Raw genomic sequence first — 14777 nt, forward strand, 5'->3', positions numbered from 1 at the left:
AGTTATACGTGTGACATAGAACACTTAATAGTTTTCATTTGCTATGGCATTCCGGTAAACGGCTCGATGCGACGTCTGGTGGGAAGTAATGCACAATTCGTCAAGCAACAGTGATCTATGGTTCCGACTGATGATCCGCTCCTGATGGCTATATACGTAGCCCACACACGTAGCCAACTTCTTCCTATTTAGACCCAGCGTTGTCAGCGCGCAATGTAGTTTTTGCCGCCATATTTGGCGAGCAACGAGTAGTTGGTGACCACTTCGACGCAGTGTTGCCCGTTATTTTCAATTTAAATTTTCTGAAGAGCTACGAGTGGTAATTGGGACGAACATTGCGACGTTAAAGTACTGAGGGCTCAGGATGTTGAATTGATACATTTTTCGAGATTGCACCTCCACTGCTTTACCGCACCTTTGCGATGCCCTGTGTTTCTCAACCATGGTCCCTCTGAACCTATGGGTTCAGCGAGTACGATACCGTCGAGTTCCCGCGATAGCGGAACTGGAGTACATGTCAAGGCTCGCCATCGGCCAGGCTTGGTACCCTCCGCGACTGTGCTGAAGTCGAAAAGAAGTACCACGTGCTGTGCAGCGACATGACTTTCAAGCTGAAATTCGAAAATGAGGGACTTCAAGGGTACCGTAGGTGTAGATGAGGCAATTAAACGTAGAAGGACAAACACAACGCAAGCCTCACAATGCCCACTTGCATACTTCAATTGAATAATGGCAGCCGAAGAAAAGACACCAACAGTGGGATTTGAACCCATACCCTCTGAATGCCGGCAATCGAGGGTGTGGGTTCGAATTCAACTGCTGGTGTCTTTTGTTCCACTGCAACTATTCAATCGACTTCTTGGATTTTCCAGTTTCCACACTTGTTTCAACGAGCATCCCGTTTCCTCTGAGGTCTAGAGGTTTCAGTAGTTTACAAGGGCAAGCTAGCATTGTCCAGTACGGTGTGTATCTGAAAACGAAGTACAGATATATAGGTCTGACAAACAAGCTGGTATGAGGCTCTCCCTGAGTAAGTATCAATACCTGACTAACGCGAAGCAATATGACAGGCACTCCACTGACATCACTGTTGTCCAGAGGCTCCAATCTGTTGCATGTGTTTACACTGCCCACTAGTGACCTCTACCCGAGAAACATCATCATGACGTTGGTAGACAAAGTGAAACCGTTGTGATACCGTAGTGATACCGGTTCCATAAATGTGCACTTGTTCGTTGCCTCCTATTGAAAGAGAAGTAGGGCCGAAGGTCGCGTCCCTCTCAAGGACCATCGTAATCCCCTCAATACCGTGGCTTTCGGGCGGGACCTTGTTCGCCCCTGGCTTCCAGCGTAGTTCAAGTCTACCAAATTGGTGGCGCTGTCGAACACTATGACGTCATTTGTTTCCAAACTGGGAGAGGTCTCTTGTGTGGCAATAGATTCCTTAGAAGTCGAGTTCCCTCGAACAACATAGGTTCAGGACCGCCGTGTTAAGGGAACCATTTCGAATACCAGGACGATTTCAGCAGTTATGATTCTAAGGTAGAGTTCGTGCTAGCGGTCAATAAATAAAGCTAGGGCATCCCCATGCACCCCGCTGGTTCCCAAAAGTTCCGTGTAGATACAAAGATATTGAAAAGCGACGACGATCCGTCTCACATTTTCATTTTCACGTTGCGAGTCGCAATTATGAGCGAGGTGGGTTCCTCGCGTCTATATCCTTCACCAGTTGTGTAGCGCTGCATAATTGGGGGTGGCGTATAATGGGTATATGAGCAGCTGCCTTCTTCATTGGCGCCCGCGATAATCGTTATAGCCAGCTGCATGGACAGTTAAGAGGTCCGGGTCACGAACACCTTCTTTCTTCCTCTCGCCTTCATACCTCTGCAAAGTATGCGTGCCTCAAACAAGTCCCAGGAGAGGAAAGTGACAGCACGCGAGTCAGCTTTTTCGCTGCAACTTTTTTTGGACGTGTGTGGAGTAGAACTTCGTAAGAAGGGCATTTATGCGCAGATTTGGCACATTTATAGAAAGAGTGAGAGAGAGAGAGAGAGAGAGAGATAAACTTAATTAAATTTATATGTTGTTGTTGTTTATTACCACCCAGCTTGCCGCACCCCAGCTACGATCCCCCATGTCATCGAGGACTGTGAGCGGTACACGTGTGAACGCCGGGTACTTCGACGCCAACTTGAACTCCTCGACCATAGACCATTCAGCTTGTCCAAAGTACTTGGCCCATGGAGCTCCCCTGAACATCAGTGCCGGGCTCTTCGCTCCCTTTTCGTTTTCATGCAGGCCACTGGACTCCTTGAAGAGCTCTAAACAGAACTCCGACCTGTCGTTGCTTCATTCTCACCATAATTCATCCTCTCATATTAACCACTGTGAAATGGGGTAGTGTCCTGTGGCTACCACGGGGAAACATCCCATGTCATCATCACTTCTTCATTTATTGTTGTTGTTGTTGTTGTACCACCCATACATAGACCTTTGCACTCTTCAAAGAAAACTTGATATCGAAGAAAGAAATCACACATTTATCGAATCTAAAGAGCGGGTCGTACGCCTTTTTGTGAGAGCTGACAGAAACACAGAAAAACAACATTATTTCATGATTATGATGGGGGAGTTTCATCGCCAGGCTTAGACTGTACCCCGACAAACTCTATTGCGACAAATGATACTGTTATTGCTTCTGAATTAACGAGAAAGCCTTTCTGTGGCAATTAATACCACGTCCTAATTGCCACAAAAAGGCGTACATCTCGCACTTAAAAAAAAACGAGGAGCGATAACGGTATATATTACCTCGTACAATTCTTGGCCTTCACTGAAACAGACGCCAAGAACCAACCGTAATTCAAAATGGTACTGTTGTTGTCCTTCCTGATTTGTTGGAAATGGGAGTCGTACTCCTTTTTGTGGCGAATTAGGACGTGGAACTAATCGTCGCAAAAATGTTTTCTCGTCAATTCCTGAGGGAATAACTATATCATTTGTCGCAATGGCTGGCGCGGAGCGTGTAATGTCATGATGTTATGTTCTTAGAGTTTATACGAAAGACGGACAGTCTGTTACAAGTTTCAGATACTGTGGACGGTACCCGAGAGCTTGACCGTTTTCTTAGAAGCACACTCGTCTTCTGCAATCTCCGCGAGGCAACTGTGATTATGGGTGATGTGCAGAGATTGGAAAGATGGAGAGAGGATTGCAAGAAGGTGTAGGAGACAAAAGGGGGTTAATATGCATCATGGGTGGAGTTAAAAAGGAACTGCCCCGACATTCGTCTCGAAAGCCTGCGGGAAAGGCCAGGAAACCCCTCAGACAGTACAGGGAGATGGTAGTACACGAACCCAACACTCAGTCGCTGCGAGATGAAACACTGTATTTCACATCTTCACGTCAGTTATAGTCACTTAATATACCGGGTGTTTCAGTCAAATCCCCGGGCTAAATAATTCGCGAACGGGTGCACCAATCCACGAACTTTCTTTTTTACAAGTATCTGTGCGCCGCGACCAGCCGCGACAAAAATACGTAAACCGAAACCAATTAATTACTGCAACAAATGACCCGCTTCGGTGGCAGATTTTTCTCTGAAAGGTGTCCACTGAAGGTCCCAAAAGGGGTAGTACCCATTTTAATGCCGACAGCGCCCTGCTTCAGAAGTTGCGCTTTTTTACGAAACTCATTTGCATTTTTATTTTAATAATGAGCGCCTCCCACTCATTCACACGGTGTGCATCTTGTAGGTGGTATCGGACAGATACTTGTAAAAAAGAAAGTTCGTGGATTGGTGCACCCGTTCGCGAATTATTTAGCCCGGGGATTTAACTGAAACACCCGGTATAGCTGAATGCAATTTTCATCTCAAAATCACCCGACAGCTCCAGTGTATCCTGTTCAAAATGTTGCTGTTCTGATGCCCATTTCTCTCAAAATCGCATCGCAAATGCCTAGTAAGTGAGGGCTCGTGTGTTACACTTGCGTCAAAACATCGAGTTGGAGTATATAGTTCGTAATGCATACACGACGAGCGAAACACAAGCGAGTTCAATTTCTCCCTGGTTTTCTTTTAAATAATCAATCAATCAATCATCACAAGCGATAAACGAGAATTACATCATCAAACCCCCCTTATTCAGCGTCCTGAGAACCCGGAAACTGCTTCGTGATTGCTATTGGGTAATGAGACGTGAAACAGTCCCTCTACAATAAGCTCTTCCTCGATTATTTTTTCATCGAAACAAGGAAAGCGTCACGAATATATAAAAGAGAACGGAAAAAATACACAGCTCACAGCTTGAACTATCCTATTCGAATCGGCCATACAAAGCAACAGGCAAAAAAAAAAAAAAGAATAAAGAAAAGACAGGGATCCCATCAACCAAAACGAGCGGGAAAACGGTTTCAGCTGGTCACAAGCACAAAGGAAAGAACCGGGTCCTATTCTTAGTGGGTGAAACAGCTTCCGCAGAGGCAGAGTTACCGCTTTTGAGCTGCCGACAGGAGTCAAGCGGATTAGCAGGGGAGATTAGCCGGCTCTCTCTGAATCCGGCTTAAGTACTGGTTTAAGCCGCTCTTTGTGCTGCCACACCGCAAGGGAACCTCAGTCTGACACGTCGAACGCGACAGCCCTGAAATACGTCATATTTAGTTTGGCTTCCGCTGAAAAGGTAGCACCGAGATATACTTACGATACGATGTGGCTGGGAAAATGTCAACCTCAGGGCTGTAAGTCAGACATTATGAAATGTGTACAATAGTGTAACACCAGGGAGAACATCCATCTCCTGAGAAAACAGCGATTTTCTTACATGAATGAATAAACTTATAAATTTATTTTCATAAACTTATTTATGTAAACAAAGTCATATAAAAATGAATGAAACGTGACTTAAAGACGTGCTGGAAAGAGAATTCGAGAACGAACGAAACGTTGTGAGCAATCTTCTCTAAATCGGTGATTTTCGTTTCTCTTTTTTTTTTTTTTACACGTGCGCGTTTGTGTAGCACAATTGCTTAAATAGTGTGACACCACAACTTATTTGGTCAGTCGCAACGCTCCCTTTGATGTCCAATGGCAAAGCGGTTCACCTGACAAAGAAGCATCGATAAAAGCTTTCAGGGCCGTTGAGCATTTCAAAGTTCAAAACCTAAACCTGTTATTATAGCCGATAATCATTGCGACTGATATCGTTTTCTCTCTTGATTTATATTGAAAATGGGTGGCATATGCCCTTGAGAGAGGGTTCTTATGTAAGATAGAGTTGCTGTCCGTGATAAAGGGGTCCACCTTCGCAGGTATGGTTCTCGTACGTGATTACAACACACACTACGCCCCGTTTCGGATACGTTACAGTTCGCATTGATTGTTAAAAAATGGCAGACACCCTTTTTTTTCTCTCAAAAGGTCGAAATAATACAATCTGAATGACTGCCGCCGGGTATTTCCAAAGCGATCCTTTAAAAAAAAAAAACCCTAATTTTTGTATTTGAGAACGGTGTCTGTTACAACGTGTTGTAAACGACGATGAAGTGTACCATAATTGGCGACGACGTCGAAGTTTGTTCGGTACGCGCGTGGTTCGACAGCGGTCTGTATGTTGGGCAGAACCAGAGATGCGAAATTTCCGGAAATTTGGAATCGCTCGAAAAAAAATACGTTTTATTTTTCGGCTTTTTCCGAAAAAATAGCCGAAGCATTGCCGACCAAGCCACAGCATACAATGAGGTAGAAGCTTGAGTAAAGTTCATCCTCTGGGCATAAATGCAGAGCAGAGCATCCCATGAGACTCACCTAAGGCACTGTTGGCGGGTTGGAACGTATCAAAGGCACGAAAATTTATATTTTTGAATTTTGTCGCCTGGAAATTTTACGCTATTTTTCCGGAGGCGAGGAAAAAAAACGAAACCAACTGTTTTTTTGTTTTTTTTTCGGGACTTCGCATCTCTAGGCTGAACGGAAGTTTTTCCAGTGTCCTTCCGCGAATTCTCTGAGCGCACGCTACACTAGAGTATATCTTTAAAACAGACCCAAGTCTGCATGCACCATAATGTCAGAACCACTCGGTGAGAACGACTATTAAACCATGATTTCGACCTTTCATTCCCTCTCTCACTTTTTTTTTCTCCTTCCTACAAGGTTATTCTAGCAAACGTTACACATTTCGATCGCACTGTAAAAATAGAAGACTAGGTTTGATTCATCCTGGACTTTGCAGACTGATAGCCATTTACCTGAAGTTTCATTCGAATTTTTTGTAAGCGCTATGGTCATGTAGAAAGGACATTAAAAATAAAGCAAAATCTCGCCCCGTGCATTTTCAATGGCCTATTCCACGCAAACACCGCCATTTTTTCTTGTGTCTGCTTCACATTCAGATCACTTCACACAGGTAGCGCTGCCTACAACGATGTCACATGGCGATTCTGACGTTACGCACCAATCCCCTTGTTCTAGTCTTGTTCTGTATGCTAGTGCCACCTGTGTGTGGTGAAATGAAAATGAAGCACACGCAGCAGATAATGGCGGCTTTTGAGTGAGATAGGCCATAGAAAATGCATAGAGTGAAATTTTGCTCGATTTTTAATTTTTCTTCTACAGGACCATAATGCTCACAAAAAATTCCAACAAAACTTCACACAAATGGCTACCAGTCTGCAAAGTTTGGTGTAGGATAAACCCCGTCTTCTATTTTTACGATGCGATCAAAATGTGTAACGTTTGCTAGACTAACCCTGTATTATACAGGGTGTTACCCTATAAAAGTCTACCCGTGCCGTCATGCCGTATTCGCCAATTACTGAATGCAGGTGGCACATTGTCCGATCTTTATATAAAGCTCATAAGGACGATTAATCTTGGTAAATTTCAAGGTGATTGAGTGCCGCAGCACGAAGTTATAACTCAAAACGTGCAATTCCCATAGTCAAAACAAACAAGATGGCGGCGTTGAGAAGAGCACTTGACATGCTGCTCCCCACATGACAACGTGTCGCATATCCTGCCAGCCGGATGGAACTGCAGTATTCATTTCGCTTTCGTGTAACTGTCGTATTTTGCTCAGAAGTAAGCAACGTGAGGAACGAAAAATGCCGACGCATACTCAGCAGACGACACCCAAAAGGGATGTCGTCTGCTAACTGAGAAGAGCCATCTTGGCTGTTTTGGCTACGGGAACCTCACGTTTTGCACTATAACTTTGCGTTACGGTGCTCAATCACTTCGATATTTACCATGACGGAATGTCCTTATGAGTTTTATACGTAGGCAACACATTGTACCGCCTGCATTGAGTAATTGGCGAGCACGGCATGCCGGCGCGGGTAGACTTTTATAGGGTAACACCCTGTACATTCCTATATAACCCTAATCCTGTATTTATTCTGCGATACCTTGTGTCTTCACTACGCGTCTATATAGCTCTTCTCTCAAAGCAACCAAGAAGATATCCCCAAATCAATCTAAAAAAGGGAGCCAGAATCTTCAGCCTTGAAACAAATACGTGTGATTCTCTCTCTCGTAGCTTTCTATAAGGGCGCCACGTCGCTGTAATGAGCGACCGGCGTCGTGCGAGCAACGCAGGGCCATTGATTCGTGCCTTATTAAATCGGGGCCTCGAATTTCTCAGGGCGTCATCCACTTGTCGGCTCCCCCCGGTAATTTCAACACCACGGGGCTTAATCTTTGGGCGGAGTTCCCGCGAGCCCCAAATTATACGCTTGCACGACGAGCGCCGCGCACACAATCGTATGAACGATGGAGCAGAGCCATTACCCCCCCCCCCCCCCCCTTCTCAACCAGATTATAGCACCCCCACTCCTGTGTAGCAGACAGGAAGGCAGTGAGCCTTGTTATTCTGGACGGCCATGTCGCGATGGGGGAAGAGAATGCCGGTTTCGAGAAAGCCGAGATTTTACCATTGAATGCCTTTTTTGTTCCGGCGACGTGTTCATCTGTGGATATTCTGTTGACGCGGCCGATGTTTGTCGCGGGGAGAGAATGGTTTTCGCGGTGACTGGCAGCTTTTGGAGGTTCGTTTGTCCCGCAAAGGCGCTCCGCGCTGTACTTTCTGTTGCTCGGCGGTGCCTGGAAGGTTGTTCATTAATGAGAGATGAGCTTACGTAATTGCGAAAATTATTATTAATGCTTGGTTCACACTGTTGCATTTTCATGCGTTACGGATGCGGCGCGACACGGTTGTCATGACAACGAAGCACGACACTCCGAAAAGCACACGCACCGCAAGAGTTGAGCTCGACCGAACTCCATGCGGTACGGGCTACCTGCGGAGATGCAGCTGACCAATGAGCGAGCGCGCTCCGCGCAAGCGCATCACTGCTGTGCTGTCGCGTGCTTTTCTAACATGGCTGCTGCCATTTGAACAACAAGTGGCCAGTTTACGCGCTCTGTATGACGCAGATACGCTTCAATACACGCTCAAAGTTTCGCCGACCACATCACGTTGCCCGTTCATGGCTGCCTGTGGAATGGAGACGTGATTGGTCAACCACAAGCGTTTGACGTATCAAGAACGATATGTCTGAACAGCGTGTCGTACGACAGCCGCCTGCGCACTGGATCCGCACCGTAACCGCAACGGAGAGAAGTTGTAGTGTGAACCACGCATAAGGCCATCACGGTCTGTTCGCCCGCCACGATGGTTGAAGGGCTTGTACATTCTCCGGGTGTTATATTCTTAAAAATTTTCGCAGCTTGTGCGCTCGCATTGAACCACGCACATGTATATGTGCGCGATAAAATATCGGTTTTGAAAATCATGAACATTTTCACCCTAGACGTAGAAATGACTTGCGGGCGTACCGTGACCCCTACAACATTCTAACCAGAGTTATGTAAGTTATCAAAAGAAAAAAAAAAAAACTAGTTACATGAGTCGGAAAGTAATTAAGCAGCAGGAAAAGTTAATCACATATAATTGCATTACTCTTGTTGGAGGTTATATACCATTAGAATGGAAACGGCAACAAGTTGGCAACAATATATGTTGAAAAATAAATACATAAATACGGGAGATAAAGAAGGTCGGACTAAAGACAGGGAATTTCGCAGAGTGGTTCTCGACTTTATCCATGCTCGAAATTCAGAATGAATCGAGCATGTTGCTATCTGTTTCTATGTTAACTTTTTGAGGAACTACACACTTCCATGAATGAACTCTGGTCCCGAATGAGACAGTACTTTCTACTAGATTCATATTTTGGTTGCTGAAGGGCTAGAGCTTGACACAATGTGTCCCAAGAAGCAAGAAAAAAAAAAGATGAAACACGATAAACGTCCGTCTCTAGCCTGTCTTCAAAGCAAAATCTGACACCATGCACGCCCGAAATCAGCCTGCCTGATCTTACATGGAATCTCCCGGAACATAAGGGATCCGCTTTTGATTAAGACCGAGAGCAAGTGACAACGCAGATCGTAATCCAGAACTGTCTATTTACTAAGCTCGTTGACCTAACCCGCCCTGGCTCAGAGCGCGCTCTGTACTTACTAGCAGAACTTGGCTCCTGTGATTGTTCTGTAGTCCCCGGGATACTTTGGAGGGTGATGCTGCAGCTGGCGATCTTCGATGTCACATTGCAGTCGCCGATCTTCGATGTCACATTGCAGTCGCCGGGAATGTCTTGGAAGGTAGAAGGGGAAGGCCGGTGTTCGGGTTTGAAGGGGCCGCACGTCCACGTCTGGGTTGAGGCTTTGAAAATATGCAATATTGCAGACAAGTATCGTACACATTTCAAGGTGTTGAAGCATATTTTCCAGGTGTTCTCCGTGAGGCTTCCTGCTCTGTGCACGATAATAAGTTCACAAAACAAGGCGTGAAACTGATGGCTATAGCCTGGGAGAGGTTTAACAAATGTTGTATGTTGTAGGCATGTCCATCATGTTGTACCTATCTCGAAGGCCTTTTGCTCGGCCGGCGCGTAGCGACATATGCGATGTCCGTGGATCCACAGTGGCATCGGGAGTTGTCGATCCCTGAGTCCAGGTAGCATTGAATGAAGTTGGGAAAGGTAAGGTAAAGTATAGTAGAGGTATAATCTCAGAGTATTCGATAGCCTGGGCCCTCAGTACTCCTACGTCAGGACGGAGCGGACAACGAGGACGACCGAAGATTATAGGAACAGCCGCAAGAGACGCTTTGGTATTCCTTCTCAACTGAACAGCGCTGGCGGTTCACTCGTTCCGTAGGTCGTTCCGTTGGTCGTTCCTAGGTGACATAACGTGCCCTTATCATGGACGATGACGAATGACGTGACGCGACATGACGTGACGTGACGCGAGCACTGTGTACTAGTCGGGTATAGATAAGGAGAAGGAGCACTAAAGCTAGGGTGCCTGAATACTATCTCCCTGAGGCACCCTAATCAAAGCACCTCTTCCCAAGCAGCACAATGTACTGAAAGTCGAGTGCAATAGGGGTGGACTGTATGCGTTTTATCAATGTTCTTTAGTTATACGAGTCTGCTCAAGGCCTTCCACCTACCCGTCCACCCCTATATTGCACTCGACTTTCAGTACATTGTGCTGCTTGGGTTGCAGTCTTGCGGCTGTTCCTTATCTTCCGTCCCCCCGGTGTGCAAACCAGGCGGATGAACACGAAATTGACAGCCGGACAGCTGATCCAAACAGTCCATTGGTGCACTGCTCCGCGCAAGAAATATGTAAACCGGAACTGATTCATTACAAAAAAAGAGAGAAAAATCACTACTTATCGACGCGTTTCTTCTAAACATTTTTCGTTGAAGGTCCCGATACATAAAGCAGTGGTACAGAAGTAAAGTTGCGAAGTGAAATTTAAAAGTTCGGATGTTTATTTAATTGGTGTGCATCCATCTTAATGAGCCGCTCACTACTCAGTTCATGGCCGGTGTCCCAAGGATCTTTATCAAAAGGGAAGTTCTTCAATGGCGCCACCTGTCTACGAATTGTTCAGCCGGGAACGCTCGTGAAACACCCTGTATAGATCACCGTCGCTTGAAGGATTCGGGATTAATTCCCGCCAGAGGTCTGATTCTAACTAAGATTTCGTGTAATTTTATATACTATGGCGGTGAAGGTAATTTTGGTGAATGTGTATGTGTAACTAATTAGGTATATATTATAATCGTTTTCGGAGAACCCAATCAGACGAGGCCTATACAGAAGAGAGACTCTTCCTCCTTTCGTTCTTATCTATGGACTTGGTTTTTAACACACTGCTTACACCACGCATTACCGACTTCTTCCTTCCATTTAGGGGATCTTTGTGGGAGTAGCAGAATTCGTCAGGAGACGAATTCAATATCTTCCGTTTCTTTTTTTTTTCTTTCTTTCTATAATCAAACTCAAACTTAAACTCTTCGCGTGTTTGTAAACATTCGTGAGGTGTGTCTTCGTGCGCGTCAAAAAAGTGTTGTCTGCCGTTTGCTCCTTCATACGAGTTCTGTCTTCATGTCTGCGGGATGATTTGATGACTACTTGTGAAACGTTGTGCTCGGCACAAGCGTGATTTCGCTTAACTCCAAGAGGGATATGTCGGTGCAGATCGCATGCGTACTAATCGTTAATCTCACAGATATGCCTCTCTGTTTGTCTGCACACCGACTTATAGTCACAGTCACTTCGCGGTGCTAGCACACAGTCAACAGAGAAATAAGCAAGAAAACGAACCCAATTTCACGCCCCGACTCTTAAAAACAGTAAAAGAAGAAGAAGAAGGAAAAGCAATGCCGAAAAAAAAAACATCAAGCTATGCCACCTTAGTCGGCGCAATGGATCCGCCCCACTGGAGCGCTGACGATGAATCTCATCACCCGCAATCTCCATTACCCCATCACCGACGCAACACACTCGTTCGCCGCCCAATTTATTCACCGGCGAAATTGAAATTAGCACCCCGCGAGCGAACCTAGTGCGAGTGAACGAAAGGGAGATTCACCGCAAGAACACAAAGCGGCTGGCTTCCATGCCCGTTTCGCGCGTTGCCATTTGACACTGGGTCGGTTTTTCATTTGCACCGCCAGGAAGGAATCCCTAAATGGGCGCTCGTTCCGCCAGTGTTGTGGGGCGGGTCACTGCTGACCGGCCGCAAAACAATTAAAGAAGCGCGCCTCCGTTAATGAGAGCCTAATCAAAACAGATTGTAATCAAATAATTGAAAAGCTGGTGGGCGCAGCCACCCATCTGATGAGCTTCGTTTGTGGAGGTGAGATCCGGTTAAGATTCGACCGCCGGGAAAGCTTGAGGAATATGGGGGAGCAGCGTTCGGCCGCCGGTTCTTTCACCTCTGTTGCGTACGCAGGAAAAAAGAAGAAGAATGCGGTTATTGTATTGTGTCGAAGCGAATGCACTTCTTCGATGTGGAAACGAAAAACACACGAATGCTAATGTTCGTTTTGTATGTTCGTGTTCGCTCTACTGTGAGCCAGTCCGTAGGCTCAACGTGGTGGCCGGCGACCACGAATAATCCCTCGCTACATTGTTTTTTCAAGGTGTCAGAAAGTTTGCCTGTTATACAGGGAGTCGTCATACGTGATGACAGAGTAGTCCAGCCGTCTGCATTGAGGCGACGTATCGTTGATATTGCTCACCAGTCACGGACCCAGGAATTGTTTAGAGTACAGTCAGAGTACAGAGTACCCGTCACGTATATCGGTGGCCTCAAATGGACCTAAATATGGAAGAATACGTTAAAACGTGCCAACTGTCTTCAGAACGGCAAAACCGCAGCTGCGCATCCTGCTACATTACTCAAGACTCAAGAGGAGCGACTTCGGTGTACACTTGTGCGGAGCATGAGGTCTCGGTGTTCCGAGAGCCGCGGAAACACGAATGGTGATAGCCGAAGCCCGTGAGTTTTTTTCTTTCAATCATCATCATCATCATCATCCGTGAGTTACCAATAGTAATCCTACGGCGCTTGGATGGAAACCATGGAAACCGGCTATGGAAACCATACGCCATTACCTGCACCTCAAACGCCCTACCGTCGTCATCCCCTTCTAGCAAAAAATCTGTCGGCGAAGTGAAAGTGCTGTTTTCAAGTGTCTCATGGATGTCAGGCCCAAGCTTCTTCCGTTCATAATCCACCCAACAGTTCCCCTAACCCCTCCGTGGTCGCTTGTGCTCCCATCACTCTCCCTGTCTCTCCCTGGTCTCAAGGTTCAAAAGCATCAAGTGCCGCCTTTAGTTCTTCAACAGTTGGCAGAGGACATGATGCACCTCAAGTATCCTGACCAAACTGCCGTCTTGACTAATGGATCTACCACACGGGAGTGTTCGTCGTGCGCTTTTGTCGTCCCATATGATGCAGTCTCACGCGGATATCGTCTCTCACGTCGTACGTCGTCAAAATCAGCGGAGCTGTATGCCATTCTAGTCTTTCAGCAGCAGATATTCCAAGTTCCTTCGCGTGTCTGTGTGGTCTACACCGATTCACGGGCTGCTCTGCAATGTGCGGCAACCATGGGGCTTCGTGGGTCGCTGGCCTCCATCATAGTGTAGAAATTCTCCATCAAGTTCAGCGTCTACACCATGAAGGTCATTATATATTCCTGCAATGGATTCCTAGTCACTGCAGCTTAAGAGGCAATGCAGAGGCTGACAGAGTAGCAACGGTTGCCCATGACAGCCGTGCCCATTGTGCTCTCGAGAGGTGACAGGAGGACCCTACTAACTGCGTGGTTTCAATCATTGGCTCTGCAGCAATGGCGCCGGGACATCACGGCTCAATCTCTCATGTATTCGGTAGACCCAAATTTGATGAAATATGAAAGTCACTGAAAAGGTTAGCCAGCTGTAGGGATCGAACCCACATCTTCTGGATTACCGGTCCAGGGCTCTAGGCAATTTGAGGCTTTGTTTGTATCTGTCCCTTCTATGTTTGTTCCAGCCTCAGAACATCAGTTTCTCTCTTGTTCAACAGGTGCCGCTTGCGTCGATTTCCGTCGTATGAATGTGTGTATGAGTGAGCAAAAATGTAAGAGTGAAAGGAGGGTGAGTGAGAGTGAGTGGCTGGTTTGTCGTCCCTTCAGATGACGCACCCCGAAAGTCGCTGGAGAGGCGTGTTAGCTTAGCTCAATTGGTAGAGCCCTGGACCGGTAATCCAGAAGATGTGGGTTCGTTCCCTACAGCTGGCTAACCTTTTCAGTGACTTTCATATTTCATCGTTGATTTCTTAGGCAATTTGAGGCTTTGTTTGTATCTGTCCCTTCTATGTTTGTTCCAGCCTCAGAACATCAGTTTCTCTCTTGACCCAAATTTGTCGTTTTCTATTCCTGCCCGTTTATTACGCCATTTTACCCCTCTCCTGCGTAGACTCCGCTTCAATGTGGCTTTCACCCCACAATTGAAGTACATGATCAGATGCTGTGAGACAAGCTTCTGTCCCACCTGCGGTGTCGTGGCGACCACCCAGCACACTCTTATGGAATGTGCACTCTACCGCACGCAAAGGCGGATACCGTGTGATGAGCATGCCCGTATCAGCAAGAGGCCGATCATTTTAACTGCACTCAGTGGCCCCTCATGAAGAGACTGTACTCCGTCGTCGGGAAATTCACCTGTTCACGGACTTCCTGTCGTCCACTGGATTGCTCCAGACGCTTTAATTATTTCTCGTATTTTCATCCTTCCTTCAGCATCTTCATATAATGTTCCACGTGCACTGGGGTAGGGTACCACACCATCGCGGTGAAACACACCATCTTATCGTCATCACCTATTGTTGTTGTTGTCCATTACCACCTGTACCTTTTCCTGCGGTTCCTGGGAA

The 14777-nt window shown here is 46.4% G+C and overlaps 1 protein-coding gene across 5 annotated transcripts in view; it reads right to left on the bottom strand.

Moving 5' to 3' along the window:
* Positions 1-14777, bottom strand: part of LOC135384163 (short stature homeobox protein 2-like) — a 127165-nt gene that overhangs the window by 90514 nt on the left and 21874 nt on the right. The window contains exon 1 of one of the 5 annotated variants that reach the window (XM_064613384.1): positions 4493-4640. The exons of the other annotated variants lie outside the window; for them this stretch is intronic. The gene's annotated coding sequence lies outside the window, so the exon portion shown is untranslated. Of the gene's footprint in view, positions 1-4492; positions 4641-14777 lie in introns of those variants that run through there. 5 annotated transcript variants of the gene reach the window in all.

Source organism: Ornithodoros turicata, chromosome 2, assembly GCF_037126465.1.
Source record: "Ornithodoros turicata isolate Travis chromosome 2, ASM3712646v1, whole genome shotgun sequence".
In the NCBI taxonomy this organism is placed as follows: domain Eukaryota; kingdom Metazoa; phylum Arthropoda; class Arachnida; order Ixodida; family Argasidae; genus Ornithodoros; species Ornithodoros turicata.